The sequence below is a fragment of the Vicugna pacos genome, chromosome 8 (genome assembly GCF_048564905.1).
Source record: "Vicugna pacos chromosome 8, VicPac4, whole genome shotgun sequence".
NCBI lineage: Eukaryota > Metazoa > Chordata > Mammalia > Artiodactyla > Camelidae > Vicugna > Vicugna pacos.
Genome location: NC_132994.1, coordinates 13,636,843 through 13,650,296, shown reverse-complemented (window position 1 = coordinate 13,650,296; position 13,454 = coordinate 13,636,843). Strand labels below are relative to the sequence as shown.

General features: G+C 40.7%; 1 long non-coding RNA gene across 5 annotated transcripts in view; it reads right to left on the bottom strand.

Annotated features, from left to right (window-relative positions):
• The window catches only part of LOC116281636 (uncharacterized), a 287,689-nt gene that overhangs the window by 214,573 nt on the left and 59,662 nt on the right, over nucleotides 1–13,454 (bottom strand). The gene's annotated exons all lie outside the window — the stretch shown is intronic.

The following is a 13,454-nucleotide window of genomic DNA, read 5'->3' as shown; positions in this document are numbered from 1 at the left end:
AGTGAAAAAAAGCAGATTTAAAATACATATACAAAATAAGATCTCACCTGTATATATAAATCTAAATGCTAAAAAACATACTGAACATAATTTTAAAAAATTTTAGTCATAGTTTTTCCACTCATCCAACTCTTTAGTATTTCCTGTAATGCAGTTATAGTAGAAAAAAGGCTTTATATTAAAAATAGGATACTTTTTTAAAAATATTAAAATATAAAATTTCTAAGCCCCCTGCTCTTTTCTGTTTCACCAGCTATTCACCAAGTCCTAAAGTAAAAGTACTATATTAGAAGAAAGAAATTCCATTAAATATACCAATTTTCCATCAGGCAGCATTTTCTCTTATGATGACTTCCATTTTTATGCATAAATACCCTTAGTATTTCCATTTACTGGATCCTGTATTTGTTACCATTTCTGAAACATTCCTCTCTAGGCATTTGGTAAGTCTAAAGGCTTTCTTTGCTTTGCAATTAAGAGATAAAGATTAAATCTTTAATCAGCATAACCAACTCTGTCTTTAGGAAGTCTATTGCAGGGCTCGGACGAGTCTTCCTCAGGCAGCAGACTTCTCCCTGTGCTAAGCGGATTTTGATATTTCCCGGGCTGTTCTATGGGTGGCTGGCTCCCACCCACTCTGCGTCAGAAGAACAGGTTCAGGCCCCCAGTCAAATCTACATCAGCTTTCCCTGGGAAGTGATTTTATGGCTTCCAAAGGTTATATGAATTAAGAGGCTGGCTGAGGCTTTTATGTGGAAAATGGCTGATATAGTTTAAAAGGTCATATTTTTTCTAACTGGTTGCCTCACATAAAATGTGCTTTTATGGGTTCTATTATAAAGGCCTTGTGACCCAGCAGCATCAGAACCAGGCCTGGGAGTTAAAGAAGCAAGACTTTTCAAGATGCAATTGGGTTGCTGGGTGGTTTTGAGCATCTCAATTGCCTTTTCTAAAAAATAGGCCATTATGATGCTGAATAGATACTACATTTATCACTGCCAAGGACCTAGCAAACAAAGTGTTACGTGAATGCTTTCTAACAGCTATCATCTGTAACATATTTAACCTAATCCATCTTGTGAAACACTTCCATATACTATATAGAGAGGGTCTATTTTACAAGAGACATTGCTTTGCCTCAAAAATCTTTTGTATCGTTTCAGTGCCCAGGAAGTATCATAGTACTTTTGTATGTTAATTTAGTGTCTTAATCTATTTCTAATTTTTATTACTAAATTAGGACATTGGAACTGTTTTTGCACTTAGATGGTGTGTTGTTTTTGTCTCTGAGTGAAATGCAAATAGGAAAAAAAACCCCACAAATACTGAAAATGTACTGAACTTTCCTACTCAAATGGGGGACATTTAGAATACATATTGTAGCAGAGTTAATGTGTGGTAGCCAAGGTTTTTATCAGTCAACATGTAGTATTCCTGTACGACATTAGCTTGGCAAATAATCGGGACAGCTGGTTAATCATTAGCTAGCATATAGTCTTTGACTATAGACCTATACTCAAAAATAAGAATATTTATGTCAGGGGGGATGTAGAGGGAGAAAAAAAAGTTTCGCAAATATACCATGTTGAATCATTTTTCTACAACATCTTAGTACTTAGTAAATAAATAAATCTCGACTTTCAATTTCATTATTCTTCAAAATCATTTCAAGGTGAGGGCCTGCCCCTAGAAAGCATTTTCTTACATTTGCTCAGGCAGTAGATGAGCTTGAACTGAAATACTGGGACAAGATTAGTCTACTTTTCAAATAAAGGGTTCCTTAAAACATTTCTTAATTTTTGTTCTTAAAAAAAAACTCACAATATAATGCTAGTGGTGGAAAATTTTATATATACAGATATATAAAATATGTAATAAAATATGTATAAAAATGTGTTTATATATATATGTGAACTTAATAAAATATGTATATACATAGAGATTGAAATAGAATATTAAAAAAATGTTAGTGGTGCTTGTCCCCAGGTCATAAAGTTATTGATTATTTTGATTTTCTTTTTAGATTTTTCCATAGGTTTCCTAAGAGGAGTCAGAGATGAGGCTATGAGTTTTGGGCAGGAAGCTGGAAGGATGGAGTTGGTAAGTCCTCTGGACTGTGGCAGGAGGAATTCAGTTTTGGACATGTTAGGTTTGAGATGCCTGTTAACATTCAAGAAGGCAAAGTGTACTTTTGGGTAAAGTCCTGTGTAGGTTTTATCTACAAAGCTAACAAAGACCATTGTTTATACTTTAAAGTAAGCTTAAGTCAGCTTTGAATTGGTTCCAGAGAATTCGTTGCCTGTTGTCTATCACCATCACTTCCAAAGAATTTGTAAAGTTCTCAGGTGAAAGTCATTCATAGTGTGGCATTCACAGGGATCGGAGACAACTCTTATTCTAGTCACATAGAGACTTCATAGTCTCTACACAGAAATTTTAGATTCAGATTTTTGCTTGTCCCTTGGTTCAGTCTTCTCTAGTCAGTGCTGCTTAATCTCTTCCTTTCACAGACATTTCTGAGTGGTTGGGGGAGGCATAATACTGGTAGGAATTGCAGATTTGACTGCACTTTCTGAGATGGCCAAGCATTTCTTGAGTTCTTTATTCAGCGCCAGCCACTTTTCACATACTATTGCTTTTAACGTCACAATGCTATGAGATAGATGCAATTATCCCCATCTGACAAATGAGGAAAGTAAGAGTTGGAGAAGTTCAATAATTTGTCCAAAGTCACTCACCTTGGAATTACTAAAGCCAGGAGGCAAACCGAGGTTGCTTCTGATCTTTTTCTGGTGAAAGTATATCATCCTCCAAATGGTAGAGGAGACACCAGCCAAGAGGAGGCTTGACTATAGTAGATGAGGGAATTGAGGCAGAACTGACTGCAGCTCTATAGCACTTCTGTGTTATGGTAATGATTCTGAGTTCCTTCTTGGACTTCAGGACAGTATGTGACACTTTCTGGCTGGAGTTGCAATTGTTGGTAGAAGATCTCTCAGCACCCTCTTCTCTGCTGACACAATCAACCATCTTGGGAAGAACATGTTGAAATGAAAGTAACACAAGATTGGAGAACCACCTCACACTTTGTGTGAGGCAGAAATAAACGTTTGGTGCTAAGCCACTGTGACTTTGGAGTTGTTTGGTAGAACAGCAAAGGCTTATCTATCCAGACTAATATGAGGATGGTCACTGCTCCTTGTGTACAGCATTCATTAACTTTGCAGCATGAATTTGATAGAGCAAAACTGTGATAACATATAGAAGGGTTTGAGACTAGGGACTGCATCCATTAGGTTTTAACGCAACACAGTCTTCATCTCCAATTAGAAACTGAGCTTTGCACAAATGTTCATAGAATAGAACGGGGATTTCCTCATTTCCAGATCAATAAAACCCTAATTAGCTGACCTTTCTGGTCTGCTTCAAAACATTGTTTTTTATGTCATGTCATTTATTAATTCATGGTTTTCATTTGCTTTTCTTTGTCCAAATACTTCTGGCAGAGGAAACCTGCCATATGTTTCATGAATTAACCAATAAACTCACTCATCAGAACCATTGTTTGTTCATTACAGTCAATTCTTATGAACCCATTAGGGCAGGACTGAGGGAATAATAAACATGAATCTCAATTATGCTGCCTTAGCCCAACCACCTTCTCTGCTCAGATAGTTTAATGACAAAAGATTATTTTTAAAAATCAGTTCCTTTCATTGAAATGGCTTACTTTCACACATAATCAAGTTTGGGGGTTTTATTTTTCCAGGCCGCAAAAACCCTGAAACTCTTATACCAGTTGTTCAAATGGATTCCTTCATGCCTCATTAGCGTCAATAATCTCTATGCAGAAGTGTGCTAGGCCTTTAAATGGTTACTGCACCACAGCTCACAGCTGAAAACAACTATGGTTCGAGCAAACAAGTGAATACAGCAAAGGGGCTTTAACCTGGAAGCTTAGAGAAAGAGCTGAGACTGCGGGTGATGGAGGGAAATTCCAGAGGCAAAGGCTCGTGGAGCAACACAGGTGTCCTTGATTCTCCACTGGCTCTAAGGTGCTCCCTTTGCAGAGACACTTAGCACATTTTGTGTCACAGAGAGTCAGAAAAGAGAAACTGCCTTTTTTTTCCAGTAAGAAATAATTTTTTTCTACATATCTTGCCTTTGTTCATTCATTTATTGAACATCTACTACATGCTAGGAGCACTGCTGAGTGCTCAGAATAAACCATGAATAAGACACATTTTACCCTCAAAAAATTTTATCTTCTGATGGGTGTATCTTTACCCATCATTGTCTGTGGGGATAAAACAGAGTTGTAGGATATTTACCAGATGGTAGCAATTTGTGACCAGAGCTGTGGAGGGTGTTGGAAAGCGTCACAAAGGAAACAGCAGTGAAGGAGTGAAGGGGACCCAGATCAATGCCCCTTACTCTGTCTGGCTTCTTTGATGTTTGCCTCACTCCTTGTTCTCCTTACACAGATTGGGGATCAGGGCCTCGGGTGAGGTCAACAGGACTAGAGGTCTTCCCACGGGCAGTCGGAATGGTGGCGACGCTCTTGACAACAGTGTTCAGGAGTGCAAAGGGAGAAGCGGGTTGACGAGGAGGCGGACGAGTCAGTAACAGACACGCTGACTGGGAGGTTCCTATGGAGGAGCTAAGAGATGTTTGGTAGGCAGTAGGTTTCTTTTTTAATCTGGAACAATGAATTCTTTTTAAAAAATTCTTTCAAATGTTTAACACTGCTAGTTGCTAGGGATGCAGGGAAAGATAAGCATATAGGCTAAAGACATGTGTTCGAACTTCACGAAGCACTCTGATGTACGCTTTATCAGCTGGGTTTCAAGGAGGAAGCAGTAGTATGCTCAAATTGAGTAGAGTTTGATAAGGGGGCTATTTACAAAGGAGCAGACAGGGTGAAGGAAAATCAAGATAATATAGTACTGCAGAGCTCATAATAGCAGGAAGTCATTATCAAGAGGAGACAGCGATTATTGGTTCCCAGAGAGGAAGTAGGGAGCCCTGCGAAGAGAAGCATCGGACAGGAGCCGTGGCCTTTAGGAGAGAGAGAGATGATGACAGGAGCCTTCCCACAGAGATAGCCAATCTCCTGCTAGTGCCTCCACTAGCTTGACTGGAGCCAGAGGACAACGATGCCCTTGACAGAAGCCCTCCAGCTCAGCCTTGTGTGGCCCAGAGTAGGATGCAGAAGGGTGGAGAGGAGACCTAAAGAGGCAAATAGACAGATACATAGCTCCTGGGTCTTTACAACAGCCATATAATAATAATGATAATAACTAACCCGGATTGAGTGCTTACCATATGTCAGGTGGTAGATCAGTGCTTTAGACCTTATTAAGCCTTCACAACAACCCCGTGTGGTGGGTATTCTTATTCACCCTTTTCTCAAGGAAGACACCAAGGCTCAGAGATATTAATTTGCTCTTCTCCATAGCTAGAAGTAGTAGGGGCGCAGTATGACCCTAAGAATCTGCTGCTAGCATCACTAGGTCTTGCTACCTGCCGGTTTTTCATGAGAAAACTCAAGCTTAGAAAGTGGAAAGGACTGACTCAGGTTAACATGGCTAGAAAATGAGGATCCTGTGTGGAACTCAGCGCTCTAAGTCTTACACTTCTCCATGACATCTTGCAGTTATGAGAGATGGGTGAGGAAGAAGCCTGGAAACACACAGGCAGTTGGATCTGAAAAGAGGGGAAGGGTGAATCTGTATTGTCTGATTTCTTCAGGCTGAGGGGACAACCTAAGCAAAATCACAGAGTTGCAAACAGTGGTCCAATCAGGCTCAAGTCAGAAGAGAAGAGGGTGGTGGAGAGGATGCTGGACAGAGCATTCCAGAGACCAAAGGGTTAAAAGATGCCACAGAGGCCAACTGCTGAGAAGAAAGAGGAGCTTTCAAAGAAAGGAGAACTAGAAGAGGCTGGGGGATGAAGCCACGTACCCAAGAAAATAAGGACGGTTAAGAGCAGCAACGGCGTTCACCTGACTTCACCAGCAGTGGTCCTTCTGGGAGAGCACACAGCCTTTCCTTAGAGATGTCCCTTCTCCACACCACGAGAGTTAGAGTGTCCAGAGTTCCACAGCCTCTGCTGAAGAGGCTAGGCTCGGCTGCCCAAAGAAAAGATCTATTTTCCTACTTCTCCCCCAGCTTCCCTCTCCTTACTGACTCCTCCCCCAACCCTCCCCTCTCCAACTCCTCCATAATTGTGCTGAAATAGCTCTACTGCCAATTGGCAGGATATCCACTCCTTCAGCTTAGATTCATTGAATGCCTACCCTGGTAGGCATTGTTTCTAGGTGCTGGGGATTTGGCAGAGAACAAAACAGACACAAACCTCTGTCTGCAGGAAGCTTACATTTTAGCTGAGAGAAAACAAGTAAGTAAAATGTATCATCTATCAGCTGGTGGTAAGTGCTATGGAGAAAAAGTTATAAGGGGGAATTCTGATGGAGGTTGCAATTTTAAACAGAGAGGTCAAGAGATCACATTTGGAAAAAGGCTAGGGAATGGGGAAAAGCGCTGTGGGGACATCTGCGGAAAGGATATCCAGTTAGGGGAGAGCAGAGGCAAAGGCTTGAGGACTCTGGCTATTACTCTAAGTGAAATGCGAAGACAGGTTTTTCAGCAGAAAAAAATACATGACTCCAATTAAGTTGTAAAAAGCTCACTCTGGCTACTGTGCAAATAGACTGTAGCAGGAGACCAGTTAGCAGGCAATAATGTGGGGTGAGAGATTATGGAAGCTGTTGGATGTGGTATAAAAAAAATCAGTTTCTGGATGTATTTTGAAGCTGACAAGATTTGCTTATAGATAGGATGTGGGAGGGAGAGAAACAGAGGAGTCAGAGATAAGGCTGTGAGTTTTGGGCAGGAAGCTGGAAGGATGGACTAGCCATTTTCTGAGCTGGTAAATCCTCTGGACTGTGGCAGGAGGAATTCAGTTTTGGACATGTTAGGTTTGAGATGCCTGTTAACATCCAAGTAGAGATGGTGAGTAGGGAGCAAGACATGAGAGTCTGCAGTTGAGGGAAGTCTAGACTGACGACATAAATGTCAGAGTCATCAGCATGTGGATGTCACTTAAGGCCACGGGGCAGAAGCCTCTTAAGAGTGTGTATTTAGCAAAGTGCTGGTTCTGAAGTGCTCGAACCCTCAGAAGTACATATGTCCCCTGGTGAAACGAGCCGTGCGAAAGAGATCATGGAGTGGTTTGGACAGCAGTAAACTGGAATTCACAAATCTTGCCCACAGGTGGCAGCCACCTTTCAGATCCAGCTGCCATGAAAAACGTATAAGCCGGCCCAGGGGCACCAGAATTCCCTGACAAAACATATCTCTGGATCCTTTGTTGGTGACCTCTGCCTTACAGTCAGGAATCTGGAAAGTCGTTTTGGGGTTCACCACCTCCCCACCCCCACCTCTGTCATACCATTGAACTAGTCTCATCTCTGCTCACAAGCTCAGGTTTTGCACAGTACCGAGTGCTTGATGTTGTGGGCCTGGGTCCTCCTTTAATTCATAAATCCAGGCTTCACTGGAGGACCAGTGGGGTGCTAGGACTAGCTTCCACTGACTTACAAGAACCAATTTTAGATTTTCTGAAATTTTGCAAGCTAGATAATAAACACAGCCAATATTAAATTATGTAAACAGAAATATTTAAAACATCTCTTCCTAATTATTTTACTACATTTTGTTTTTCTGTGTGCTTCTGAGGTTTTGTTTTGTTTTGTTTTGATGTCAATTGTATCTGTATTCTGGAAATACTACAAAGTGGTGTATTTTCTTCCTAACTGTGCTTTCTGAGATGCTGGAAGCTTTAAATAGGCCCTATGGCACTATTATATCAGGGAAATACAAATCAGGACTGTTTTCCCTGGAAAGCCAGTTTTATTCTTTATCTGCACTCCACTATGCTAATGTCATCCTTGGGAACGCATCCCAAGTGTCTGATAGAAACTGGACATGACAATGGCAGACAGACATGTACAGATTAAAGTTCAGATCACTATTCCCTAATTCCTGACAGAATATTTACTTGGTGATTTTTTTAAAAAGTAAGTCTAAGAAATTGCTGCATGGATTTTCAGAGACTGGCTTTGGAGAAGCCACAACTGCAATTTTGCACCTCCTGCTTTTCCAGCAGCAACTACAGACTGATGGGATGCACCATGGAAGGTCAACAGAACCATGCTCCAAGGGGTTCTCTGGAAAATAGCTTCACATTTCGAATCAGTGTTTCCCGACTTCCACCCTATGATAAACCCTATAATAAAATGCAGTGGAAAGAGTACATAGTTTTTCCCAGATTTCAAGGAGCATATAAAGAGAGACAAAGTATAAGTGGGACAGTGGAGACATGATTCTTTAGAGAGCAAAAGATATATATTCCACTTAAAAAAATTCTACGCCTTTGTAATAAATAAATCTTCAACCACCAAAGGTCCAAGTTGGGCGTAATGTAGCTCTAACGTAGGTAAAACCAAACAAGGCTCACTTTCCCCTTCTAGGTTTCCTGAAGCTAACCTTTTTCCTTCCTTTTTACATGTCCTCTCCACAAATAGAGCTGGTAAAAAGTATCTGTTACAATGACCCGGGCTTTATCATTCATGGCAAATCTCTCTAAATTATAGGCTTTTCCTCATAGAGACCATTTACAGTGGGCATAATACCAGGCTGTGTTCAACCATGGCACTCTTTGAACTAGCTGCACCATGTCATTACCACACTAAACTGGAGTGGCCAGTTTTTCTATAAATAAATATCCTCCTCACTGGTTAGATGAAAATCCTTTGTAGCAGTTCCTGTATTATTGATTTTCTGGTTTCTAGCTTCTCTGCTGGGAATGACTTTTGAATTGTTTTGAAAAGAGAAGTCTTGTAAACACTTGACTGTTGCCGAACTTGAGAAAAATCCGATTAGCGAGGAATCAATAACGTTATTACTCAGCTGGGTTCCCTGTAATTCTCCCATCTCTGGACCAGGTGGGTGGATGCAGGTGAAGAGGTGAGCTCTTTCAAAGAGATTGTGGTTCTTCCTGGATTCCATTTATTTTTTGAAACAGTCCTTTAATTTTGTGGTGTTGGAAATAGAGCTAATGATGACAGTTTGAACAAGATTGGCTTCCTCTACGTAAGGGAGAACAAAGCAGAGATTATTGGCTTTGACAAAGGTGGTTGGAAGCTTAATCAACCACTCTGAGATGCCCTGTCATCCACATGAAATAAAGTCCAGGAACTGACTAGAATCATATACCTCTTTATACAACATCTGAAGTCCATGCACACATATTTTCAGCTCAGTGGTTTGATGGTTGTTCTTGCTGTTTGTCTTGCTTTCTTTTTCTATAAATCCTCTAAAGAGAGGTATTAGAGACATTAAAAGGCAGGATGTGTTGCAGAAACCTCACATGCCGAATGACTTCTTTCACTGCCATCTCTTGGGTCCCTGCAGCTACATCCTCTGGCCCTGGGAACAACTTCCTGGAGGGGGTCCCTGGTCAGAACCCTGTGCTCCCAGAGTCAAATCACCTGTGTAGTTCACTGGTGAGTTCTAATCTTTGACACCTGTTCTGTTACTGCTTTCTTATGAACTGGCCCTCACCCGTACTTTAATTCTATTACCTAAATCCTCAACCTGCCCGCTTTTGCCCTAGGGCTTACCCAGATATGCTTCCCTAAGCCAGACTTCCTACGGAGGAGTTCCTGATACCTCCTGACACCCACTCTCTTTGCCGGGGTCTGCCGGCCTGATTGCGCAGTATGTGATCAGATCCCGTGACGTGCGCCCACTTGTTTGGGCTTTAATCTGTTATAGCCTGGTGCTTAGTCCTGGCTAAACATGTGAACCACAAGTGAACTTTTATACTTGTGTCTGGGACCCACTCCTAGGAATTTGGATTTAGTTGGTTTCATGGGGAATATTAATTTTTTTTTAAACTAAACTTTCTTGGTACGGGCTGAATTGTGTTCCCACAACCCCCAATTCGTATGTTAAAGTCCTAACCCCCAGTACCTCAAATATGACTATATTTGGAAATTGGGACTTTATTTATTTTAATATATATATATTAAAAAAAATTTTTAAAACAACTTTATTGTGGCATAATTCCTATACAGTGAATTATACATATTTCAGATGTATAATTTGATGAATTTTGAGAGATGTATACACCTATGAAACCATAACCACAATCAAGATAGCTAACATGGAAATCAGGTCTTTAAATAAGTAATTAGTTTTAATGAGGTCATTAGGCTGGGTCAGGGTCAGAGTCTATGACTGGTGTCCTTATAAGAAGAGGAAATTAGGACACAGACACACACAGAGGGAAGACCAGGTGAAGACACAGGGAGAAGAAAGCCGTCTACTAGCCAAGGAGAGTGGCCTCATTAAAAAAACAATCCTCCTGACACCCTGACCTCAGACATCGAGCCTCCAGAACTGTGAGAAAATAATTTTTGCTATTTAAGCCACTCAGTCTGCGGTACTTGTTACAGCAGCCCTAGCAAACAAATACAGTCTTTAAATAGATTCAATGAGTGGCCAAGGAGTGGGAACCACTAATCTGGTTCTGAAAGTTTTGCACTCATCAAATCACCTGGAGGGCTTATTAAAACACAGGTTGCTGAATCCAACCATCAGTTTCTGATTTAGCACCTCCTGAGTGCAGACTGAGAATCTGCATTTCCATGACGGTCCAGGTGATGCTGTTGCAGCTGCTCCCAGGATTGTATGTGCTGCAGTTGCTTTTCCTCGGGTCTCCAACTTCCCCTGTGGATTCTTGACTGCCTTTTGGAACAGTCTCAGTGTGCAGGGGTGCCTGGCCCTCACTCCTGGTTCTATCTGGGCTGAGGAAGGATTCATACATGTATTTGCCCTGGATTCGAACACATAACTCCTTAGGAAAACGGAAATTCCTGGGGGGGAAACATGTTTGGGATGAGCTGCGATTTCTATAAGTCTGTGCATATGTTTGTAAATTTATATATCTTTCTACAAAGGATTTGCAGTAACGTTAAATTTGGGAGAGCTGGCTAACTTCACAGCTGAAGATCCGAACAAATGTTTCAGTTTTAATACATTAAATATTAAGTGCATTCTATAGTCTTCTGTGAAATTAATATTTACTAGACATTTTAAAAAGTTTTTCCCCCTCAATAATTTGTTAACAGTCATTCCGAAGAGTCAATAATAATAATAATATTAATGTTGTTTCAGGTTCGAGGAGGCTGGACATAACATTCCATCATGTGTGACCCACTTCAATCTTGTGAGGCCTGATCATGCTGGAACTTTTAAGTGCTTTCTTCCTGACATCCATCTCTTTGACGATGAGTTAGCTAGCCCATTGATGCATGAGAATTTCACTATCAGAAGCCATTCCTGCCTCCTACTTGCTCCTAAAAGAGCTTTTAAAGTTCAATTTGACCAACCCACCCTTCTAATTACCATAGAGGGGAAGACAGCCTTAGTCTGTGAATTTCATGAGAGTTACCTTTATGTGCCTGTGAACAGTGTAAAGCATGGGTGAAGTATGCAATAAGTGATTGCTGAATCAATCAGAAAATAAAACTTGTATCCTGCATAGAATATTTCTCACCTTTCTGCTTTTCATATGCTATTCCTTCTCCTGGGCTGCATGGACCCCCCCTTCTTTGCCTAACTTGGCTTCAAGATTCAGTACGAAGACTTATTCAGAACTGAGCTTAGGCCCTAGCAGTGTCCATCACTGTGTTGTTTCTCCCCTTTGCTTGGAAATTCAGTGGCTATTGATTTAGTAATCCCATCAATAAGAGCTAACCTTTAGAAAGCACTGTGCAAAGTGCATTCACATGTGTAATTTCATTTAATCTTCACAAGAGTCACCTGGGGCTTTTAAACACTGCTCCTCAGCCCCACCTGACGTATCAGAATATCTGGAGATGAATCCTAGGCTTTAGCACTTTAAAGAACTTTAAAGAACATTATTTTCATGTGCAGCCAAGATTGGGACATCTCTGAGTCAGAGTGTTCACATCTATGGCACAACACATATACCTTCTCTTGTTTGAATGAGCTCTTACCACCTGAAAGAGATTTAGAACTAGTTCAAAAAGTTCTCCATGCTGTCTCTCTTCTCCCTTCCCTTACTACGTCCCTCTCTTCTGCAGTTTTCATCTCTTCTCTGCAATGCAGGAGCCAGTTCCTCCACCTGCTTTCTAGACTAAATCACTTTCTGTCCCCTCTCTGTTCCTCCTAGCTGCTTCCCCATTACCACCAAGTTCAGCAAAAACAAATATAAAAACTGTTCTCAAACTAGCTTTGGGAAGCCTCAGTTCATCTGACCACCAGCAAGGCGATTACCTGTCCCAAGAGAGGAAGCCCTCTGAGGGAGAGACATGGGCGTGACTTTTTATCTTTTGTTGTAAACATTGGACAAAAGAGAGCAAATTACTTGCTCAGTGATAAGTCTGGTAGTGGAGATGATGCAGGGGTTTGTAAACTGGATTCAAGATCTTGGAATTTCAAGAGATGTCCTTGAGAGGATCTAGAGTTACAAGTTCAGAATAGCATTTGCAAAAGATAGCAGGAGTTGCAGTTGAATCTAAGAGGATTAAGAGTGACGAGACTATTGGAAACAAAGATTGGAGTTGTGGAGGAGAGAGGAAAACATTTTAGAAATGGAATCCATAATGCAACTTAAACTGATACACCATTCCATTCCTCTGTGTTGTTGTATTTGTCCCTGAGGTGATTAGATGTCACTCGACAGGGGAATTTCATATTTTAAATTAGGTTGTAAATGAAAAGCATTTTAACACCTACTTAGATAGTATAATTTAATCACTTCTGAATCTTGTTGCCTTTTTAAATTAAACACAAGTTTGGCTCTTAAACAAAGAATGGGAGTAGAGAGCCAAAGGTAGTTAAATATAAACTTTTCTGGTTTTCTTCTCTTGATCGACATTGGTTTCTGACGGACATGCTCAGCAAACATAAGAATGTTTTACATCTAATAGTGAGAGGTTTTCAATCAACTGGAAGCAAGAACAAGAAGAAAAAAATAAAATGAAAAGAAATCTTAGCTCTTCTTTCAAGCCATTGTTTTGTGCATATCTCTGCATGGGTTCTTTATAATTTAAGTTTTTAAAAGCTAGTAAATCAATTGGAACCTGAAGGTTATAATGTGATGGAACTTCTAGAAGCTCAAGCCCACATTTCACTCATAGTAACCACTCAGATGGTTACTATGGTCCACCCAACCTCCTGGCATTTAAGACCTTTTCCAGTGTTCTCCAAGATGAGTCCACATAAAAAGGACCCAGGCGAGCCAGAGAGGGTAGCCATATATTGTTGTGTACCCAGGACAGTTCCAACTGACCCTGATAATCTGGGCCTGATTTTAATCTAAGCCCTTTCATTTTCAAAAGTGTTCTGATTTAGACTATT